A 23,219-nucleotide genomic window follows, 5' to 3' on the forward strand; every position below is an offset into this window, starting at 1 on the left:
AACACTCCGAAGAGGCTATCGATTCTCTAAACTACCTGGCATAAAACCGGTGCAAAATTATGCTTCTTTGCGGCTCAGAAAGGGACTTAACATTTTTAATACTTATTTTAATTCTTTAAGTAGACAGTGGCGCCACTGGCAGCCGCATTTTTAACTTTGTACTTGTAATGATGCTTTGTTCATTTATTTTTACAATTCGAAATTTGAATTGTTTTTTATGGCCATGGACAAAGGAGAAAATCGGCCAAGACGGCACAAAGGATGCTGCGAGATCAGTGGAGATTTCAGTTTTGTTAGTAGTTAGTATTTAAGTGTGGATTTAAGTTTAACTGTGGGTTGTGGGTTTCCTGGGACGGCTTTGTGGTTTATTGTGATGCTGGTGTTTTAACTTTAACTTGAATGGAATTAACAGGATGTCTAGTTTGTGGTTTTGTCAAGAAGTCTGAGGAAGTGTGGCATCATTATTTAAAAACCGGCCAAGAGCGTGTCGGGCCACGCTCAGTGTAGGGTTCCGTAGTTTTCCGTATTTTTCTCAAAAACTACTGAACCTATCAAGTTCAAAACAATTTTCCTAGAAAGTCTTTATAAAGTTCTACTTTTGTGATTTTTTTCATATTTTTTAAACTTACGGTTCAAAAGTTAGAGGGGGGGGACGCACTTTTTTTTCCTTTAGGAGCAATTATTTCCGAAAATACTAATATTATCAAAAAACCATCTTTGAAAACCCTTATTCATTTTTAAATACCTATCCAACAATATATCACACGTTGGGGTTGGAATGAAAAAAAATATCAGCCCCCACTTTACATGTAGGGGGGGTACCCTAATAAAACATTTTTTTCCATTTTTTATTTTTGCACTTTGTCGGCGTGATTGAAATACATATTGGTACCAAATTTCAGCTTTCTAGTGCTAACGGTTACTGAGATTATCCGCGGACGGACGGACGGACGGACAGACAGACATGGCGAAACTATAAGGGTTCCTAGTTGACTACGGAACCCTAAAAATACCTGAAAAATAATGATGCCACACTTTTAACTATTTGAACTAATGAAAAGATTTCCATTTTATTTATGAGAAACGTAGACGCACAATATTAGAAAGTTAAAAATAATATATTCAGGAATTGTCTTAGCTGTCTAACAAGTGGATGGAGCATTAAGCTGTAAGTTAAGTTTATAGTGTATTGTCTGTATGGAAATCGCGTCACGGTTAATTTGGCGCAGGTGGGGGCGAAGGATTGATGATAGAAATCTTGTGTGGGCGGAACGAATTATTTATCAAGCATAGTCTGCGAACGATACTCCCTTACATTAAAAAATCGAAGCTTTATCTTACTTACAACACACCACACATGAGAGCATGTCTTAAAATATTAAAGTACAATGCCTTTTTAGGGTTCCGTAGTCAACTAGGAACCCTTATAGTTTCGCCATGTCTGTCTGTCTGTCCGTCCGTCCGTCCATCCGTCCGTTCGTCCGTCCGCGGATAATCTCGGTAACCGTTAGCACTAGAAAGCTGAAATTTGGTCCCAATATGTATTTCAATCACGCCGACAAAGTGGTAAAATAAAAAGTGGAAAAAAATGTTCTGTTGGGGTATCCCCCCTACATGTAAAGTGGGGACTGATTATTTTTTTCATTACAACCCTAAAGTGTGATTTATTGTTGGATAGGTATTTAAAAATGAATAGGAGTTTACTAAAATCGTTTTTTGATAATATTAATATTTTCGGAAATAATCGCTCCTAAAGGAAAAAAAAGTGTGTACCGCCCCCTCTAACTTTTGAACCATATGTTTAAAAAATATGAAAACAATCACAAAAGTAACTCTATATAAAGACTTTCTAGGAAAATTGTTTTGAACTTGATAGGTTCAGTAGTTTTTGAGAAAAATACGGAAAACTACGGAACCCTACACTGAGCGTGGCCTGACACGCTCTTGGCCGGTTTTTTATCATATTCGCCAACGACAGAGAATCAACTCTCTTCTTTAATGTTTAAAATAGTGAACAGCAAACATTTGAATGATAATATCCTTTTAAAACCCATACCTAAATGATTGAGTAACGAACCAAATTATTCCGCCGAATTCAGGCCTGTTCCAAACTTAAACGAATTAATTGAATTTGGCCGCGATCGAGTTATCTCGTTGGTCGCGATCATTAATTTTTGCAGTTCATCGAAATGACGATGTTTTTGACGGGCGTTTATTTACGCGCTGCGTTTTGACGGCTCATTTCAGTTATTAGTAAAAACTAAATATAAAAACATATTTAATTGTAGTATATGTAGGTGAAAAACTTAAGAAAGTTACCTGTTGTATGTGTGAGTGACGTGTTGGAATAGAGAATACATATTTAAAATTAGTAACACAAACAAAACAAACGCCTATTCGAACACGTCACTCACACATACAACAGGTGACTTTCTTAAGTTTTTCACCTATACCTAAGTACGCAAAAAAAAATACTTACTTGCTTACAGGAATAATGTACCTATATTTTAAAGACATCTAGAACAAAGAACAACGAATAAAAAATTGTATAATATAATAAATATTTATTGTGGATGTGGATGTTAGGCCTCGTAAAGGGATCTTAGATGGCAGTCGCTTTCTTAAAATTAGTGCCGGTGCTAAATCTTGGGATTAGTTGTCAAAACTCACTCGGGTACCCGTTCGTAGAAATTGAGTTTCATTGTGCTAAAAATAATTAACTCTCGTTATTTCTTAAGATGCAGATGGTTGATTAAGGTTGACATTTTCGTTTTTTCAGTTGGCCACTTTATCAAGTTCCTTGGGCGATCGCCCGACTCAATTTAAGAGAAATAGAATTAGGAGAATTGAGTCAAGAGAAAAACCGCGCGACATCCGGAATAAGTCGCTTAAATCAACCGCCGAATACTTAACGAACTTCTGTATTTAATTTGCGTTGTTTGGACAGTTCTCTTTTCGTAATCACTCCGAAACACTCTCATCCATCAAAAAAGAAAAATAACAACTCGGCCGGATGGCGGTTTAAAAAGTTAAAAACAAAACATCCCTCATATTCCCCCTGAGCAATTAATTCAAATTTGGAACAGGTCGGATTCTTTTTATTTTTATCGAAGCAGGTAACTGGTCGGTCCACCTGCTATCCTGCCAGTCATTCGAGACCCGGGCCTTCCCCTGTGTGTCCTATAGTTGATACGGTCGTGCAGGGTACTGGTAGGTCATTATAGTCTGGTCGTAAGCCCAATGCAGCCACCTGTGAAGTTTACACGGGTCTATTGACAGTGCCGTATTGTGAGGAATCATCTGCCAGACGTTCTCAAGGCAATTCTTTGAAAAAACTGTAGATGATTTATGGTGTGTTATTATTAGATATGGCGTTAGAAATAATGTGCTTGCAAAAAATATTTATGTACTTTTCACATGTCTAGACATAGACATACAATGGTACTGATTCGATGTATTAAAAGTGAAAAATAAGTCAAGGAGCGGGTAATTGTTTTCAAAAGTTGGTAACGCTAAAGCGGCTAATATGGTGTTGCTGTTGCTTATGTCTATAAGCAACGATGACCACTTCCCATCAGGCGGCTTGTCTGCTCGTTTGTCGATGATCGATCACATAAGAAAAATGTGACATATCCGCCTACTCATCTTCGAATACATCTAATACTTGTTACAAATCCAGGTCAAATTGATAACGTATTATTTTGATCAGAATATGCCTCCCTGTACCTTTAGTGTCGTTTTAACTCGAATGTGAATATATTTGGTGTGCGGGTGAATCACGCCTTTTGTTTGAGACCTTTGTGTTGTGTGTACGAGTAGACGAGTACGCACGTTGAATGCTCAACTCAAACTTCGCATAAATCTCTACCTCCGTTTTAAGCATTAAATTAAGGGTAGGGGAGCCCAACCTTTTTTGTTGATTAATATTTGCATATTCTGAGCCAATTTTGAAAGTTAAAAAGAAAATTTGCGTCACTCTTTTTTTTACTTTGCTTTAACTGTCCATTTTGCTGTCATTTTGCATAGGTACTATTGCATTGAAATATAATACATATTACTAAAATATACAATAGAGTATTAAGGCTTGAGTTAATCAATAGTTAAAAAAACTAACAAATAGACGAAAAAAAATATTAGTATACAGAATAACAACATGGACATAAATTACAGAAAAGTACGCGTGTAACCTCGCTTTACCTACACCCATTTTTTACGTTGTAAAAGTAAATGAAAAGGTAACACGCTTATTAAGTTATAAATTAATTGAAACCGCTGACTTGGAAACCAAAAAAGTCGATTAGCATAATTCTAAAATTATAATGCAGCGTAATTATGACGTCTAGCGGAACGCTACAATTATCCGGCCAAATAAAGAAGTCATAAAAATGGTAAATTGTGTACACTAATCGCTGATTAATTGTCGATTTTATTGCAAAGATAATAAGGTTTACCGATGATGGATGCAGGGGTTGGTGTTGGTGCGAGATCGCGTGTGTTTTGTTTTGTCGGTTAGCCGACAATAGTAAGCGTTAATGAATGAATCGATGAGCGATTGAGCGGTGAATGAAATGCAAGGTGCAGTTGTGGCAAGGTCTTATCGTGTTTTTACGTTGGTATTCAAATTTAAACGGATGCGACTGAAGTTTGCATCTCATTTTAAGTTGGTTACAAAAACAATGATAATTTCCTTTAAAGCACACAACCGCAACAGTAGCTATGTGTGTGTTAGGTCACTATGACGACGCTGGATTTTGATAAACAATGTTCTCACTGTTTCTTTCCATAGTTTTACATTACATATTTATTTTTCTTTAAAATGGCTGGAGGTTAAAGGATGTTACAATTTGTAATAAAATATTTTATATTTTTTTATAGTTTTAAATTTTATTTTGACATTTAATCAAAAGATTGTTGATACAAGTTCAGCAAAAAGAACACTGAAAAATGTTGGCCACAGCTGCCCCTAGGGGTAACGATTAATTAGACTTGTTCTCATTCTTTTGATCTTGATGATTTTTCATAATCTAATTAAAGGAACCACAGGGGGTTTTACTTTTTTGTTCTGAAAAGTTTTGAGAAATGTTTTTCCGCCTTAAAAGATCTCTAAACTGGAGTAGGTATTGAGATAGAATATTTTTTAGAAACATTAACTGTATCTTATAGTCATACTAGTTATGAAAAAAAAGCTGCACTTTTGGATGGAAGCAAGCCGCTTTGCATGGTGATAGTAGACATCATAGTAAACGATTTTTTCCGAGGATATCGAAATTTCATCCCTTAGGAAGCCGAGCGTAGCGAGGTGTTTTATGAAAATTAAAAAAATTCTATCTTTTTATTGTATCGTCCAATTTTGACAAAACGTATCTCAAGTGAAAGGTATTAATTTGTGTAATTTAAAAAAAATACAAAGAAAAAAAATTTGAAAGAAAAGTAAGAAAAAAATAAAAAAAGTAAATTTACGTCTCGCACTGAATAACTTCAAAGAATGACAGACAAAATGTACAATGTCGATATACGAGTTTTTTTTAATCGAAGACAGATAAATTTTTAGTTGAAAACTGAAGACCGCATCGAAATCAGATTAGCATTTTTTAAGATACAAGTTGCCAAAGTTGGGAAAGATCGCTTTATATGGCCACTTTGAAATTCCTTTGCTAGAAAGTCAGAAATAATATGTTTTTCTGACACAAAAAAATACATAGTAACAGTACACATCAAAATAAAATTGAAAATTCCGAGGATATTATAATTTCATCCCTTAGAACGACGAGCGTAGCGAGGTCGGTTACGAAAACCGAAAAAAAAATCTCATTTTTTTGTACGTCGTCCGATTTTGACAAAACATGTTTCATTTGAAAGGTATTGCTTTATGTAGCTTAAAAAAAATATTGAAAAAAATTGGAAAAAAAATGTAAGATTTAAAAAAAAAACCTTAATTTTCGTATCACACTGAATAACCGCAAAAAACGGTAGACACGGTGTATAATTTCGATATATGATTTTTTAAAATTAAAGACAAATAAATGCATGATTATAAACTAAAAACCGAATCGAAATCGAATCAGTAGTTTTTAAGATGCAAGTTGTCAAAGTTGGCTTAGTTTGTTTATATGGTCGCTTATAAATTCCTTAGCCGGAAAGTCAGAAACATTATATTTTTCTTACAGTTAAAAGTATGCATAGGTAATAGACATCATAATAAATAATTTTTTACGAGGATATAAAAATTTCGTCCGAAAAACTTTCTGGCAAAGGAATTTCAAAGTGGCCATATAAAGCGATCTTTCCCAACTTTGGCAACTTGTATCTTAAAAAATGCTAATCTGATTTCGATACGGTCTTCAGTTTTCAACTAAAAATTTATCTGTCTTCGATTAAAAAAAACTCGTATATCGACATTGTACATTTTGTCTGTCATTCTTTGAAGTTATTCAGTGCGAGACGTAAATTTACTTTTTTTATTTTTTTCTTACTTTTCTTTCAAACTTTTTTTCTTTGTATTTTTTTTTAAATTACACAAATCAATACCTTTCATTTGAGATACGTTTTGTCAAAATCGGACGATACAATAAAAAAATAGAATTTTTTTAATTTTCATAAAACACCTCGCTACGCTCGGCTTCCTAAGGGATGAAATTTCGATATCCACGGAAAAAATCGTTTACTATGATGTCTACTATCACCATGCAAAGCGGCTTGCTTCCATCCAAAAGTGCAGCTTTTGGCCAAAAATTCTCCATAACAAGTATGACTATTATATGAGGACTAAAATATTTATACATTTTTTGTGGTAAGTATATTTTTTTATGATTCAATTTTTTTTCTAAATAACAGGTGAATAATACTGTGTTGCAAAAGAAATAAGAGGACGAAACCAGCGATTAACGAATATTACGCATCGATTTTCGCGTTCCATGAGATAAATAATGTCAAATGGACTGGACATAATCGTAAATGTGGGGTAAAATAGGCCACGTAATTGTCGAAGGATTCTCTGTTTCATTCAATCAAATCTCTTTAAGCTAATTTTAAATGTGACCAACAATGTCACAAAACAATATGTTTTAAGTGTGACAACAATGTGTGTGATTATTTTCGTTACATATTTTTTTATACCACGACGGTGGCAAGCAGGTATACGGCCCGCCTGATGGAAAGTGGTCACCGCAACCTATGGACGCCTGCAACTCAAGGGGTGTCCCATGCGCGTTGTCGTACCGACCCATTAGAAACTTATACCTTATAATTACTTATAATTATGTAACTTATAATTTAAAACTACATGTTTGTCACATTGAAAACATCGACAATTATGATCATGGATAAATTGTCAATGAGGACTTCAATTCAACTCACATCTTTGGCCTCACGTCGGCCTTTTTCGATTATATACCCTATCTATAATAATTCTACGAATGAAATGAATGAATATTATTTTAATTAGGTAGGTTGCGTTCCAGTTAAGATGTAGTCATGCCGCGTAGACATAATAATTATGTTTTAATTATTTCAAGGCCGCCAGTATCGCAACGCAAGCGCCGTTTTGTAATGATTCGTATCTGCCTTCCGTTCTACCACGTTTAGAAATAGTTACATAATCATCTTCATTATTTAATTCACAATAGATATTTTGTATTATACGGGGTGTTTTTGATCATGGGTTGGTAAAATTGCTATTTCTTCTCGTAAAAGCAACAAATTTCTAGTTATGATTTATGTTTCAATATTGTTGTCTTTATTATCAGAAGTTGCATCGATTTTTAAGAGTAATTTCTGTAAATAACTCTTATAAAATAAACATATCATCAGATTAATATTTCTTTTTTATCTTTACAGATGCTCAACTCCTTACATGCCGTGATACCGCTACACCAGACACATCAACAATAGAAACAGGTAATATTATTGTGTTGTATATCATCAGCAGTGAATTTAACCCAGCCTTAGTTACTTCAAGTTTACTCGTTAACTCGATTAAATAAATAGGTAAGGCAAATGTCGCACATCTGATTCTTGTCCCCTTCTTGTCCATCATCTTATATTTGTCCCCCTAAATCGACTCCTTAAAATTGTGAATTGTGCGTTGCGCATACACCTATGAGCTATCAGTCCGAAACAGATCAACCACATTTCGTTTGTCCTGTCAACTGTCAAGACACGCGTCTACCGAAATGCCTAGCTAACGATCTGTCGGGCAGGTTCGCGACTCGCGATATCGCAACGGCCGAGTAAGCCATTACGGCAATTACGGCCGCCATATACGGGACCAGTCCGTGGCGTAAGCATTATTTGACCAGAGCTAGCCTAGTTTGGAGACTTGCCCCATTCGAATTATACTATACGTTACATATTAGCTCTAGATAGGATATGTATCGGATTTGTCAGTTTATTCAAACAAAAACATAATTTTTGACTCTATAGATCCCGGACATATATCAGTGACATCTTGGCCACATTGTAAATAATACGGCACTACGGGCTACGGGTTAGGCTTGGAACTCCAGGTCTGAATTTAAATATAAGTAGTAGGTATTCTGTGTGTCAAGGTAGAGATCAGATCTGATATTAATCATGACATTACCTACCACATTTATTTCCTTTTAGACACATCGGCATAATAGTGAGTGTGCACGGGAAAACGTTCTAATACTTTGTCGATTGCTATAAAGCCGCTTTGGGGTGAATCCACGTAAAAGTAACGTGAGTCACGACTTCATTGATTGTTTATTTCAACTACAGCTGCAAATGAAAAGATCTACGTATATATCGGGAAAGTAACACTTATTTAGAGATAGATTATCACTTGAACTTGCGTCGTGAATAAATGGAGCATGCCATAGAATCGTGACTCATGTTACGCTTGCCGCGGATTGACCCTAGTTGTCAGTTTATTCATATAAATATACAAGTAAATCTCGCCTTGATGGTAACCGACAACGTTTACTAAACACAGTCACTATTATATCATCTAATAAATATGTTTTAAGTTAGTAATAAATAAATGATAAAATATTTTGGAAATCGACATGATTGATGACATTACAGTTACATGGACACTATTTCTATCAACATCAAAGCTATTCATTCGTTATCGTTCGTATTTAAGTTTTCTCCCCAAAGGTTGTCTGGTAGAGATCGTTCTTTAGCGATAAGACCGCCTGTTGTCTGCCTCTATTTATAATCATTTGTTTTGTCTTCACTGTATATTTTTTCTGTATCTTTTGCTGAGGTGTGCCAATGAAGAGTATTCTATCTATCTATCTATCTATCGTTCGTTCCATTATCGACAGGACGTCACGCGCCCAAATCAAGCATTCATCGAAACCCTTAATGTCTTTTCGAAAAGCTCTATTTTGCGTTTGTCAGCTCTATTTACTACTAACCTTTATTACCTAGGCAATAGAGACTGAAAAATATCACGTTGTTCAAGTTCGTCCTTCGATCGTGAGTAGAATGATAAATGTTGACAAGTATTTTGAACTCTATTTTCAACGTAATAAAGGTGGCGAATGGTTGGGTACATTGGTATGCGCGCGCGCGCGTTTTTGTAGGAATTGCCTTGTGGGGACGTGACGTGAACGGGCGAGCGAGCGTTGCGGAATCTAGGCGGAAAGTTCACCGAAAACACTATCGAAAAATATTTAAACGAACCCAGTTTGTTTAGGAGTCAGACAGTATTTTTTATTTATTTATTTAAACTTTGTTGCCCAACCAAAGAAACATGTACATATGGCAGATTTAATGCCAAAAGCCATTCTCTACCAGTCAACCAGAAGTTGGGTTAAACAGAGACATAATAATGTTGGTGCAGGAGAAATAATATAAGTTAATAGAGACAATCGTGACAGCAAAAAAAATGCAGTATTTATTCGGACGACAGAATTTTAATCCATAAAGGAAAAAAACCGGCCAAGAGCGTGTCGGGCCACGCTCAGTGTAGGGTTCCGTAGTTTTTCGTATTTTTCTCAAAAACTACTAAACCCATCAAGTTCAAAACAATTTTCCTAGAAAGTCTTTATAAAGTTCTACTTTTGTGATTTTTTTCATATTTTTTAAACATATGGTTCAAAAGTTAGAGGGGGGGGGACGCACTTTTTTTTCCTTTAGGAGCGATTATTTCCGAAAATATTAATATTATCAAAAAACTATCTTAGTAAACCCTTATTCATTTTTAAATACCTATCCAACAATATATCACACGTTGGGGTTGGAATTAAAAAAATATATCAGCCCCCACTTTACATGTAGGGGGGGTACCCTAATAAAACATTTTTTTCCATTTTTTATTTTTGCACTTTGTTGGCGTGATTGATATACATATTGGTACCAAATTTCAGCTTTCTAGTGCTAACGGTTACTGAGATTATCCGCGGACGGACGGACGGACGGATGGACGGACGGACAGACAGACATGGCGAAACTATAAGGGTTCCTAGTTGACGACGGAACCCTAAAAATGGGTACTTTTGTAATACTTAAAAACCGGCCAAGAGCGTGTCGGGCCACGCTCAGTGTAGGGTTCCGTAGTTTTCCGTATTTTTCTCAAAAACTACTGAAACTGAACCTATCAAGTTCAAAACAATTTTCCTAGAAAGTCTTTTTAAAGTTCTACTTTTGTGATTTTTTTCATATTTTTTAAACATATGGTTCATAAGTTAGAGGGGGGGGGGGGGGGACACTTTCTTTTAGGAGCGATTATTTCCGAAAATATTAATATTATCAAATAATAAACCAATAACTTAACCAAAATTACAGTTAAATCAACCTATCTCAAAAACTATAAGAGATACTTTGATCAAACCAAAAATCGTTGAAAGAGTTAATTAGCATGCATCACCTCTATTTTTTTTAGAATTTTATACCCCGTAGTTATAAAAATAGAGGGGGGGGACATACTTTTTACGACTTTGAGAGCTGATATCTCAAAAACCGTTCACTTTAAGAAAAATGTTTTTTAGAAAACTTTATATCATTTTAAAAGACCTTTCCATTGATACCCCACACGGGTATGTACATCGAAAAAAAAATTTTCATCCCTCAGTTACATGTATGGGGGGCCCCACCCCCAATTCTTTTTTTTACTATTTAGTGTCATAATTTTGTAGCGGTTCATACAACACATATTCCCATCAAATTTCATCACTGTAGTACTTATAGTTTCCGAGTAAATCGGCTGTGACAGACGGACAGACGGACAGACGGACAGACGGACATGACGAAACTATAAGGGTTCCGTTTTTGCCATTTTGGCTACGGAACCCTAAAAAGACGTAAACAAATAATTTGTACATTTTCGGGTAGTTACAACATTTGTCGGTTAACCAACCAAATACAACACCAAGAATCAGAATCAAAATAATTTTATTTGCCAGAATAAGCAGATCTGTCACTATTTGACATGTCTCTAACCTTATTTGGTTGTGTAATTTTTTAATTTACCCTCAGTTGGCATAAGGAGCCTTTTGAGGATAGATTTTATTTACATTTATTTAAATAAGGTACAGCGGGGTAAATCTCGACTGCAGGGCAATTGTAACTGATCCATTTTTTCCATTATTGGTACACTATGATATTGAGTTCTACATATATCCACTGAACTCGCCTACCACATATAACTGGTGATGGACACTATTTAATAATGCAAACGTAAAACATAGAAAAAACGGACCAGTTACATTTGCCCCCCAGCCAAAATTTACCCCGCTGCACCATACTTAAAAATAGACTGGGCAAGATCTTCGTTCACTTGTTCAAGATACGCGCAAACCGTGTACATTTGCAGTAGGTATGGTTTTGTTTACTGGAAAACACCGTCTGTTTAAAGTACTCATCATCACGATTTTGATAATCATTGCCAAGGTTATGCTCAAAAGACTCTTTGCGTAGGCTGTTGTGGTGTAGTTAGTCAGAGGTTGCGTAGGCTGAATGACTGTCTCATAATCCGGACTGTCGAATGGTGAAACAGGTTTCTAAGCGGAGGTGCGGTGTTTGTGGAACACAAGTCATGTGCTTTTGATCTAATATCTGTCCGTCTGTGATTGACAGATTTACTGAAGTTGAATGTCTAATACAACGTAAGATGCAAGAATCTAGTAACGTTATGCATGTTAACAAAAAAACTTGGAGACTACAAAATTATAATAAGATTACTTGAGAGGTACTGATCAAAGTGTTAAAATTGCCCCGACCATTTGCTTCTGCTGCCACAGTTCCTAGGGCTATCTGGTCACACACTTTTTAAGTTAATAAAATCTATAAAAACATATCTATTTGACACCTTTATTCTCGAACAGCGAATTAGGAACTAATTGGTTTTGTTTGAAACTAATTAATACAATACAGTTCTTTCCATAATAATGAAACAAGATTTGAAAGAGAGCGCGATATATAATTATATTTTTAAAAGCAGGCAGGCAGTTAAAAAACTGATATAGCCTGTATCCAGTGATCATTATTATGACAGTAATCATAGCCGAGTCGCAAATGTGATGTGCTTGTCTAGTCTATTTTTTTTTCTACTTTATTTTTTAGTTAGTTTTTTTATATTATGTGATTTTGGCTTAAAATATGATTTATTCAGCCGTGGTCACGCGCCCGTCCTGGCGATATGCCTCGTTATACCGGCGTGAGTCAACTGGCAGGCAGATATACATCGCGTCGTCCACGACGACGCGTACATCTGTCTAATCTAACCTTTAACACCATGAGAATACGAGCCAAATCACGCGACTTCATAAATGAAAGGGGTTTACAACAGACGAGAAAGGCCGAGACGTGGACAGCGTTAGAATTAACATCAGATCTGGGGGTCAAAGTTGTCAGTTTCGGAGTTTTGTTAAAGTCTGTTTTACTGACATTCTGTCTGTGAAACAATTTTAATTTCGTCCGAACATTTTCGGATTGCTAGATCTGAAATTGGAGAGTTTAAGGTTTTGAATGCAAATTGGGTTAATAATTTCTGTAAGAGCATTTATTCGTGAGATGAACATTCCAATGTGTTCTATGTATTTCAGTACTTGCATATTATAGTATAAATCGTTATCTGAGTTAAGATATTGTAATAAACTATCTATCTAACCTACCCACAACACAAGACACTTTTAAGAACTGTGGGGCTTAGTCAATGTGTATTTGTAGTAAGAATGTCCATGTCCATACCATACATATATTTCTTTATTACAGTTGTAGATACCCCTAACAACGATCATTTTACTAATATTCACATTAAAATAACGATGGTACCTTGAGGAATCAATTCACCCCATTTTAGTATGGTCAGACACAAGAGACATAACAAGTAAATACGAGATGTTTGCTCCAAGTTGGATGGCCAGTCGCCTACAACTGAGCCACTGTTCTTTTGTTGACCCTCATAATACTTTGAAGAATAGCTCAACACAGTTTTATTTACTTAAGTTCGAATTAAAATAAAAGAAACATAAGTTTAAAATAAGATGATTATTTCATTACTACTAGTGTCACATGTTAATTTGGCCATACCTATTTGTACTGCACAAATATACCAGTTTTTAAGTGAAGAAGCTATGTAATGTTTGTATTGCGACTAAGGAAATACTTGAAAGGCCGGAAAATTAGCCAACGACATTTTGTAGGCTGCCACTTCCTCTCCTCAATGCCATACAACCAACTAACTAAACATTCGCTCACTACACCTCGGCCATCATTTAACTTTACAGCTTCATAATGTGGGTTTTAAATAAAATAAATATCGATGAAAACCTTACATAGATCAACCTAGCCCCTTGGAACCCTAGGCCACTCTACAACCATGTCAAAATGACAAGCAGTAAGAGATTTCTTACAACCTGATTTATAACGTCACTATGACATAGTTCTACAGTGGCCTAGGGTTACAATTGGTTGACTGTACTACGGATGCTAGGCGACGATATACATACTTTATATACATAGACATACAAGTATTAGGTTCTAAATTTAATTTCAAAAAAATACCTTTTTCTGTTACTCATTGAAGTAAAAAGTTAATTTTAAACTTAATCTGTCAAGTTATGAGCTTCTAATTTTTAATGACATGCATTGAACATAAGACTAAAATTAGAACGGGCGTATAGTTGTGCCGTTCCCGAGAACGTTCTCCCGTTTGTATGGGAAATGTTCTCTCATGAGAATATTCTCCATAGTAAAATGAGAACGTTCCCGAGAACGGCACAACTCTAAACGGGCGATATATGGAGGCGGTATGGGAGGTATCGTCGAGTTCACTTACATTTTGTGGACCTTATTACTATGAAAATAAGATTATAACACGCCAGCAAGCGTAAGTATCGACCTAACCAAACATTTCCGCGAACGGACAACTTTACTTAGCTCATTCACAAGTGGTTCAACAACGACTCCGTCCTACACACGTACCGATAAAATACCATCAATGACAAAATCACACAGAAATAGATAAATATACACGTTCACCTACAGCATAGGATGTATTCTGTCCTTTAAATATAATAAGAGTAAAAAATAAGTACCGACATAGGTCAAGTCACTATCGCGGTAGATAATAAATTAGTAAAAAGTTACCTACCCGTGTAGTGACGGTTGAGTACACAGATTTCGGGAGATAGGTCATGCCGGGCGATTTGTATAGAATACGCCTGTCGCAAGGTCTGCGCAACCCACACAAAGCACCAGTAATTGTAAAGATAATGCACGCACACACCTAATCCACACACACTTGTAGCTGGACGCTCCTATTGCGCAATACACGCGCATCATTTCAATGTATGTGTACACGCGAACGATAAGCGAGCGCGATCGCGCACGCACACAACGATAAATAGCGGGAACGCCTCGCCTCGTTTCCGAGAAAAATGTCTCACTGGGTGAATCGTTTTGTACACCGTTCATTGCGGCGCAAAACACTACACTGTTTACAATATGTTCCTTGTGTAGCCGCAATGTATAATGAACGTTTTAAAGCACAAGCAAACGTAAGGTTACATGGTACAACTCGGAGTATTACGTTGAATTCGTGTTTTATGTGAAATAAAAGGAAATAAATAGTATTTACCTATGAAATGTTATCCTATCGGCTTGGAAATTATTCAGGTCACTGCGATGTTTGCAGGTTATTATTGCACACTTCGGCATTTTTGATAAAACTCGTTTTTCGTCGGTGAACAGCGCGCGTGTACACTCGATGACAGCGGACGGCGAACTGGCGGCGGTGTAGGCCCAATGGGCCTACATCTGCGACCAGGCCGCGCGCGGCTTGTCCTCTCAGGTTGAGTATTTTCACCACCCTCTTTGTTCATTTGTGACTAAGGCGAGAGGCTGGCAACCAGCTGTCACTGCAATGTCACAATTTCGCTTTCTTTCAACCCCAATAATTGTCAAGAGTGGCACTGAAACTTGAGTACTTTTATGTGCTCTGCCTACCTCTTTATGGAATACAGGCGTAATTGTAATGTATGTAGTAAAAAGTTAAGATCACGTGTGGTCGAAATTTAAACGCCAGAATTTTTCCTTACTTAAGTAATACATTCCCGCCGTATCGTGAAGAGGGATTTAAAATTGTAATGAGATTGTGTATGCAATTTTATTCATCAAAACAATTTGCAAAGTAAAGGCGTAGGTACAACTGGTACAAGTTGATGATATTCGTTGGCGCAAAGCCAAATATCAACAATCGGTATCTACAAACCAACATACTGAACAGATGAACTAAAATATAGGTTTATAATGTTGTAATTAGGGTTTCTTTATCCTACAAGGGGTTAAACAACTACCCTTTGTGAAACAAAACCATTATTATATCAGTAAATAAATCCAAAATGTATATCATTCCAGGTGTCCAAGCAACGCGTCGTTGCTTCTAGCTTCGGGATAAGGGTCCAGCTGCTGAGAGCCGACTTGCAACGGACGCCATCACTCTGTTGCCTCGTGAGGGGACCTCCACACACACACAGGATCTGAAAGTATCGAAAGTCGTTGGTAAAATCTTAAGGCGCCCACTGGCGATGTTCACTGGATGGCAACGGCTGGTCAGATAAAAGAGCACCAAAGAATTGGCAGGCGTTTGCCGTCCGGCAGATTTATCGGCAGTGGGCGCCTTTATTGTGATATGATGAAGAGCTTATTTGAACGATATTGAATAGAAAATATTACGTATAGCACCATCTTGGTCCAAACATGTCAGAAGACAGATCTGAGGCATTTCTAACTTTTCTGTCCCTCTTATTATACGTGTGTACAGTAATTGCTGATTAAGGAATATTGGACGACTGCTTCTCAATACAAAAGTAAACCGCCCTATTTTAGTTCTGGATAATGTGAGAAATAATTAATCTAAGAAATAATTAACGCTACAATATCCAAGAATTAAAATGGGGAATAGTTTTGTATTGAAGAACAGTGCATGGTTATTGGTAACATGACTGACGGACTCCGACTTATTGTTAGCTAATTGTAAAACAATAATGTGTGTATTTGTTTGCTTCAATGTTCATTGTCACGATGATTAATTGATTACTTATTAATCAAATGACTACTACTTATGACAAAGTTGTCAACAAAGTTTTCCAAAAGAAGACTCCGGTTTTCTTGACATTGTTGCGATAAAATCGCTGTGTAAATCACACGTGATTTTCCTGCTATGTCATCTATGTGTTTACTTATTTTATATGTCGAGTAACTGTAAGCAAGCTCACCCGTGGTTCAGGATGTTTAATAAATGTGTGTGATACATCCTGGTAAGTAATATTAAATTTTACGAATTGTAATTATAATTCAGATTCCCACCCACATCACATTATCTATAGGAAAAGGTTGGATGTTCCAATTTTTTGCGGGAGGTCAATCCTTCGATTTTTTCCTTCCTTCGAAGTTTCTCTGCTATTTTCTTCTAATAAAATCAGTGTGTTTTATACCTCTATATATATAGGTACATATAATTTTTAATATTAGTTTTGTTTTATTATTGTAAGTAGATTTCATATCATTTCTGTCAATATAGGTATGTATATCCAGGTTTTAAATCATAACACTTTCAGTTTAAAAGGATCTTTCAATCACCACTGGGAAGAAACAAAATGAAATGAAAATCAGCGAAGAATGATGAAGATTGAGAACTAATGAAGATATGTCAAGAACAATTAATGTAGAAAAGATTTGAAGATCAGCGGGGACGGGTAGTAGATCGGTGAATTATCTTTGGTTATCTAGCTGTATGAGTATTATAGACATCATAAAGCTAGGTTACCGGAGTTAAGTCCGTCTACGTCGACGATACTATTAACTATTTCGAAGATTTCCAAAGGAAAGATTGGTGAACTCGTCAAGAACAACTATCAAGTATGAAGTGAAAACGACGAATACTACAAGATGGTTTTATACTTTTAACTGTGTTTAAAATATGTATGCACCCTTTTTTTTACTTTTAAAGTTTTTTTAATGTTATATAGCAGAGTCAGCATCTATAGCATCGGATGAAAAAATAGCGACCTTCTATACCTTGTACTTTTAGCTGTTGAAAAAAGTGTAAACAAACCAGCGCCGTCAAATTTGACAGATCCAGGGGTAGTGAACCTTTTAAGGCCAGATCGAATCTAGAACAAAATTGTAGGTGGCTACTTACTTGGTACTTTTTATTCATGGTCGGTGAGTCGGTCAGCAAGGTGAGAGTAACAATGCGATTCCTTGTATTTTCAGGTATTTAAAAAACTGTGAACAAACCGTCAAATAGTTGTTTATCAGGTAACGTTTGGTTCCTGTTAAAATTTTTGTATTTAAAAATAATTGAGCTCACTACTATAGTCCGTTCCATTCCAAAAACATTTTATTTATCCTTTGGGTATAGGAATCACCCGAGTGACTTTCCAGCGCTTTGGGAAATATGATCTTTCCAGACACAGATTAAATATGTGCAGCAGCGGTTCCTCCAGGACTCTGCCGCAATCCTTGAAGACGAAAGCAGGAATGCCGTCCGGTCCCGCCGATCTTTTTGGCCTACATATACCTTTCGCTAAATTTTACCAAATACACATGTACAATTAGACAAGACGAGTGTAAGTACAAGTTTATAATGGGTCGGCAAACGCACATTGCTAATGTGAAACCAGAAAACTGGAGAAGATGCGAAGAACATGTCATCAAGGAAAAGAAAAAAATGAAAGAGTTAGACAACAAGATTGACGATTTGGCCGACAGAATAATAATAAATGTGACAGAATCATCTTCGTCTTCATCCTCATCGTCGTCATCGTCCTCACCAGAAAAAAGTTAACGTATATACGAGTATAAAGTATTACGTTTCACTTAAAAATATACATATGTTTTCACCATTAAACACATAGAATAGAACATATTTTTTCATATTTTTTTGTTATTTCATGCACAGATAATCTTAATTTTATTTCTATTGCTTTTTTATATTTCTCTGTCTTTCATCAAAATTAGTGTGGTACCTATAAATATTACTGAATCAACTAAACTACCATCTAGTATAAAAAAAATACATAAATATAACAATCATCATGTTATGCGGAAGCTCGAAAACACAAATACCAAATTTGGAACAGATGATGATGATGATGATTGATAACAAGCAATGGAAAATGTCAGATAAAATTAAAAATCGCGTAAGGTCTAACTTTATATTTTAGTAGTGTTACACTCAGATTAAAATGCAACCATGAGTTTTAAACCTCTGCAAAATTGGGTACCTTTTGGTTGATGATTCCCTGAAGAAAATAATAATATTAATGAAATGTAATGATGATATGCTTGTATCCATGAAGGTGTGTTATGTTTTGTCAAATTAAACGAAATTACATATTAGTGGAATGAAATGGAAAATAGTAGTGAACTCAATTTATTTTTAAATCTATATACATATATAAAATGCTAACGCTAATGTACGTATGTCCGGGGTTTTCTCTATCACTATCAATTCCAATCAACCCCCTGTTGGGGTGGTAAATACGCCTTGGTCTCTAGATGAAAGTAAGGGAGTTTGGTCGCGGTGGGTGGAAGTGGGTGGCTGTGGGTGGCGAAAATGTTAAAAAAATATATATCTGTCCTTCTTCTGTACTGTACATCTCTACTTCTGTATCACGCAATATAATTTTAAATGTGTCACGCAATATAAAAAATGTGGGTAAGTGCATCTGTACTTATATATCTGTACTTCTGGAAAGTTCTAAAAATTTCTGGAATGATCTATAAAAGTCCAGAATTTGTGTAAATGTTTCAATCGATCTGGAATGTTCTAGAAAGTTCTAGATACTTCTGGAAAGTTCTAATATTTTCTAAAATAATCTAGAACGTTCCAAAATCTGCAAAACTGAATGTAGTTGATATAGAATGTTCTGGAAAGTTCTGATATTTTCTAGAATGATCTAAAACGTTCCAAAATGTGTAAAACTGAATGTATTTGATATAGAATGTTCTGGAAAGTTCTAATATTTTCTAGAATGTTCTAGAACGTTCCAAAATGTGTAAAACTGAATGTAGTTGATATATAATGTTCTGGAAAGTTCTAATATTTTCTAGAATGTTCTAAAACGTTCCAAAATGTGTAAAACTGAATGTAGTTGATATAGAATGTTCTGGAAAGTTCTAATATTTTCTAGAATGATCTAGAACGTTCCAAAACGTGCAAAACTGAATGTAATTGATATATTGGGTTGGTAAGAAAGTAATGAGCGATCGATTGAATTCCACATAAAATTTTTGAGAGAGTTCTAGAATCTTCTATGGTCGAAAGTATATAAAGGGCGAGTCGCACTGTTTCTTGTCAGCCATTCACTAGCTGTCGCCGAGCTAATATAAGGAAGAAAATGGACGAATTAAAAGTGCATGTAAGGCATTGCTTACTATATGAATTTCAGTCTGGCCATTCAGCCGCCGAAGCAGTGCGTAATATATGTCAGCGTGTTGCTCCTGAAGTTGTGTCTGAGGCCACGGCGAAACGATGGTTCCAGCGGTTTCGTAGTGGCGACTTTTCATTATCAGATCAACCTAAGTCTGGTCGACCGGTGAAGATTGATGTAGCCAAATTAAAAACCTTAATTGAAGGAGAACCGAGGCTAACGAGTCGTACTCTTGCTACCGAGTTAGGCTGCTCTCATGTCACCATAGAAACACATTTACACGAGTTGGGAAAAAACTACAAATACAGTGTTTGGATACCGCACGAACTTGATAGAGATCAACTAAACCGCCGTGCCGATATCTGCATACAACTTCTGTCTTTTCGCCGCACATTCAACTGGTTGGACCATCTTATCACTGGAGATGAAAAATGGGTCTTATATATAAATCACACACGCAAACGTCAGTGGCTAGCTCCAAACGAAAAAGGAATAGAGGCACCAAAAACAGAGCCTCATCCGAAAAAAGTTATGCTGTCCGTTTGGTGGGATATTCATGGTATTATTCACTGGGAACTCCTACCAAGTGGAATGACTGTTACCGCATCAGTATACTGTAATCAGCTTGAAAATTTAAACCAAAAAATCTGTCAGAATCGTCCACAGCATGCTAAAGTTTTTTTCTTACACGACAATGCTCGCCCACACATTGCAAAAGTGACTCGGCTAAAGCTATTGGAGCTAGGTTGGAAAGTGATACCTCATCCACCGTACTCTCCAGACTTGGCACCTACGGATTACGCATTGTTCAGATCGCTAAGCAATGCCTTGAATGAAAAAAAGTTCGATGATCAAGCCCATCTACGACAGTATATAGCTGAGTTTTTTTAATCTAAACCTAAGAACTTCTTTGCCGATGCTATTCATTCTTTACCAGAACGATGGAGACAAGTAGTAGATAACGAAGGCCGTTATATTTTTGATAAATGATTAAAATAATAAATTAAATAAAAATTACAATATTGGTTATGATTCGCTCATTACTTTCTTACCAACCCAATAGAATATTCTGGAAAGTTCTGATATTTTCTAGAATGATCTAGAACGTTCCAAAATGTGCAAAACTGAATACAGTTGATATAGAATGCTCTAGAAAATTCTAATATTTTCTAGAATGCTCTAGAACGTTCCAAAATGTGTTAAACTGAATTAAGTTTTACATATTTATGAAATTTCTACATTATTCCATAAGTTTTCAGAACTTTCTAGAACATTCCATATCGATTGAAACATTTACACACATTCTGGACTTTTCTAGATCATTTCAGAAATTTTTAGAACATTCCAGAACATTATTATGAACAACATTAAGTTTTACACGTTTTGGAACGTTCTAGAACATTCTAGAAAATATAAGAACTTTCCCGAACATTCTAAATCTAAATATATAAAAGAAGAAACTGACTGACTGACTGACTGGCTGACTAACATAAAATATCAACGCACAGCTGAAACCGCTGGTCCTAGAGATTCCAAATTTGGCACGTAGGTTCCTTATATAATGTAGTCGCTACAGGACGAGACGAGACGGGCCGGGACAGGAATAAGGTTAAGGATAAGGATAGGGATAGGGATAGGGACAGCGACAGGGACAGGGATAGGGATAATATGGGTATCGTTAGAGGGATATGCAGGCAGTGTAAAACGCAGTGCAAAAAGCAGGCGGCTCAGTGGGAAGGGATCGTTATTGTAAGGGATAATGCAAGAAAGTACTTTTTACCCACCGACCATTAGTGTCGAAATACGGGCTATGTGGGTTGTTTATAAAGGTTTCCCCAGCGTATATAGAATACATACCTACTCATACCTACTACCTACGCTGTGGTCGATGTGGTAACATTTCTACAATCATTGCAAGCATTTCTTTAAAAACAATAGTATTATGTGTAATCGAAATAATCGCAGACAAATGTACCTACAGAGAAACCTACGGATCCAAATGAAAATCTTAATTTTTGTATACGTTTGAATAAAAATACTTTTAGTACGCGGGCGAAGCAGCGGGTAAAAGCTAGTAGAGAAATAAAATCAGGAACCAAACGTTACCTAATAAACAGCCCTCAAATTTGACAGCTCCGGTTTGTTTACACTTTTTTCAAGAGCCAAAAGTACAAGGTATAGTAATTTTGCAAATATGTATAGTTAAAGAAATGTGGGCATAAAGTTCTAGTTGAATAAGCTTACTTATTAGACTTATATTGACCAAGATATTTATAGACCGTGATTACCTTTTTGATTTTTGTCGAGCTACCAATATTTCGACGCATTTGCGTTGCATGCATCATGATCACGGAAAACAGAAGAAGGCGGATGGATGTCAAAGTTGCGTAGACAGCGCGCGATCTACCCTCCTTCGCGCGCGTCGGCTGCGTTCGCTTTCAGCGTTACCACTGGTCGCATTCACAATCGATGGTCTGCCCAAACATACTACACTCACAGTGTCACTACGTTTGTTCAAACTCGATGGTCTATCGGGAGCTCGACAAAAATCAAAAAGGTAATCACGGTCTATATCTCGGTCAATATAATAAGTTAAAAAAAATTACCGTGAATCATTCATGATTCAAATGTCTTAATCTTACAGCTAAATTATAATGTACTCGTATACGTTCTTTTTGTTACAGGTTAACCTATTATGTAATGGTTCATAGTTGATAATGTGCCTATTTCTAGTTCGGTTATTCGGTTTCATTTAATTAAATTGACAATTAATGACATTACGTATATAGTCAATAGAGATCAACAGGGTATGTGTAGCGGCACGGCACCGCGCTGCCGCCGCGTGATGCGCATGCGCACATCAAAAAAGTAAGGCGTATTCTCTTTGACCACTAACTGGAATTTCGTGCCGTGCATTCCGCGCGGAACATAAACATAATTAACTAATTACTCAAATAATGGATTATTATACGCAATTTTAAGTATACACATTTTGAACGATATTTAGAATTTGTGAAAATATTGACATGAAATGTATATAAATCCCATCAAAAACAAAACTTGTAAAAACACCAAGTCTTCGCAACTCAGTTCTTCTGGCGTAAAAAGAGTTGAGATCCCTGTGATACCAAGTCGGTTAATTTATTCAGTCCCTACTTAAAGGACCTTCTGCCACAAGTTATTACGTAGTTTACCTATAGCTAACCTAATAACATATTACTCATAGCTATCATATCAATATGAAAAATATTTCATGTTTGAAAGAAAATGGACTGACTTGGCAATCGCATGAAACAATTTTGTCATCGTTGTAAGTAATATGATAACTTGTGAGATACATTGTATACTCATGCGATTGCCAAGTCAGTC

This window comes from Leguminivora glycinivorella, chromosome 4 (assembly GCF_023078275.1).
Source record: "Leguminivora glycinivorella isolate SPB_JAAS2020 chromosome 4, LegGlyc_1.1, whole genome shotgun sequence".
In the NCBI taxonomy this organism is placed as follows: Eukaryota; Metazoa; Arthropoda; class Insecta; order Lepidoptera; family Tortricidae; genus Leguminivora; species Leguminivora glycinivorella.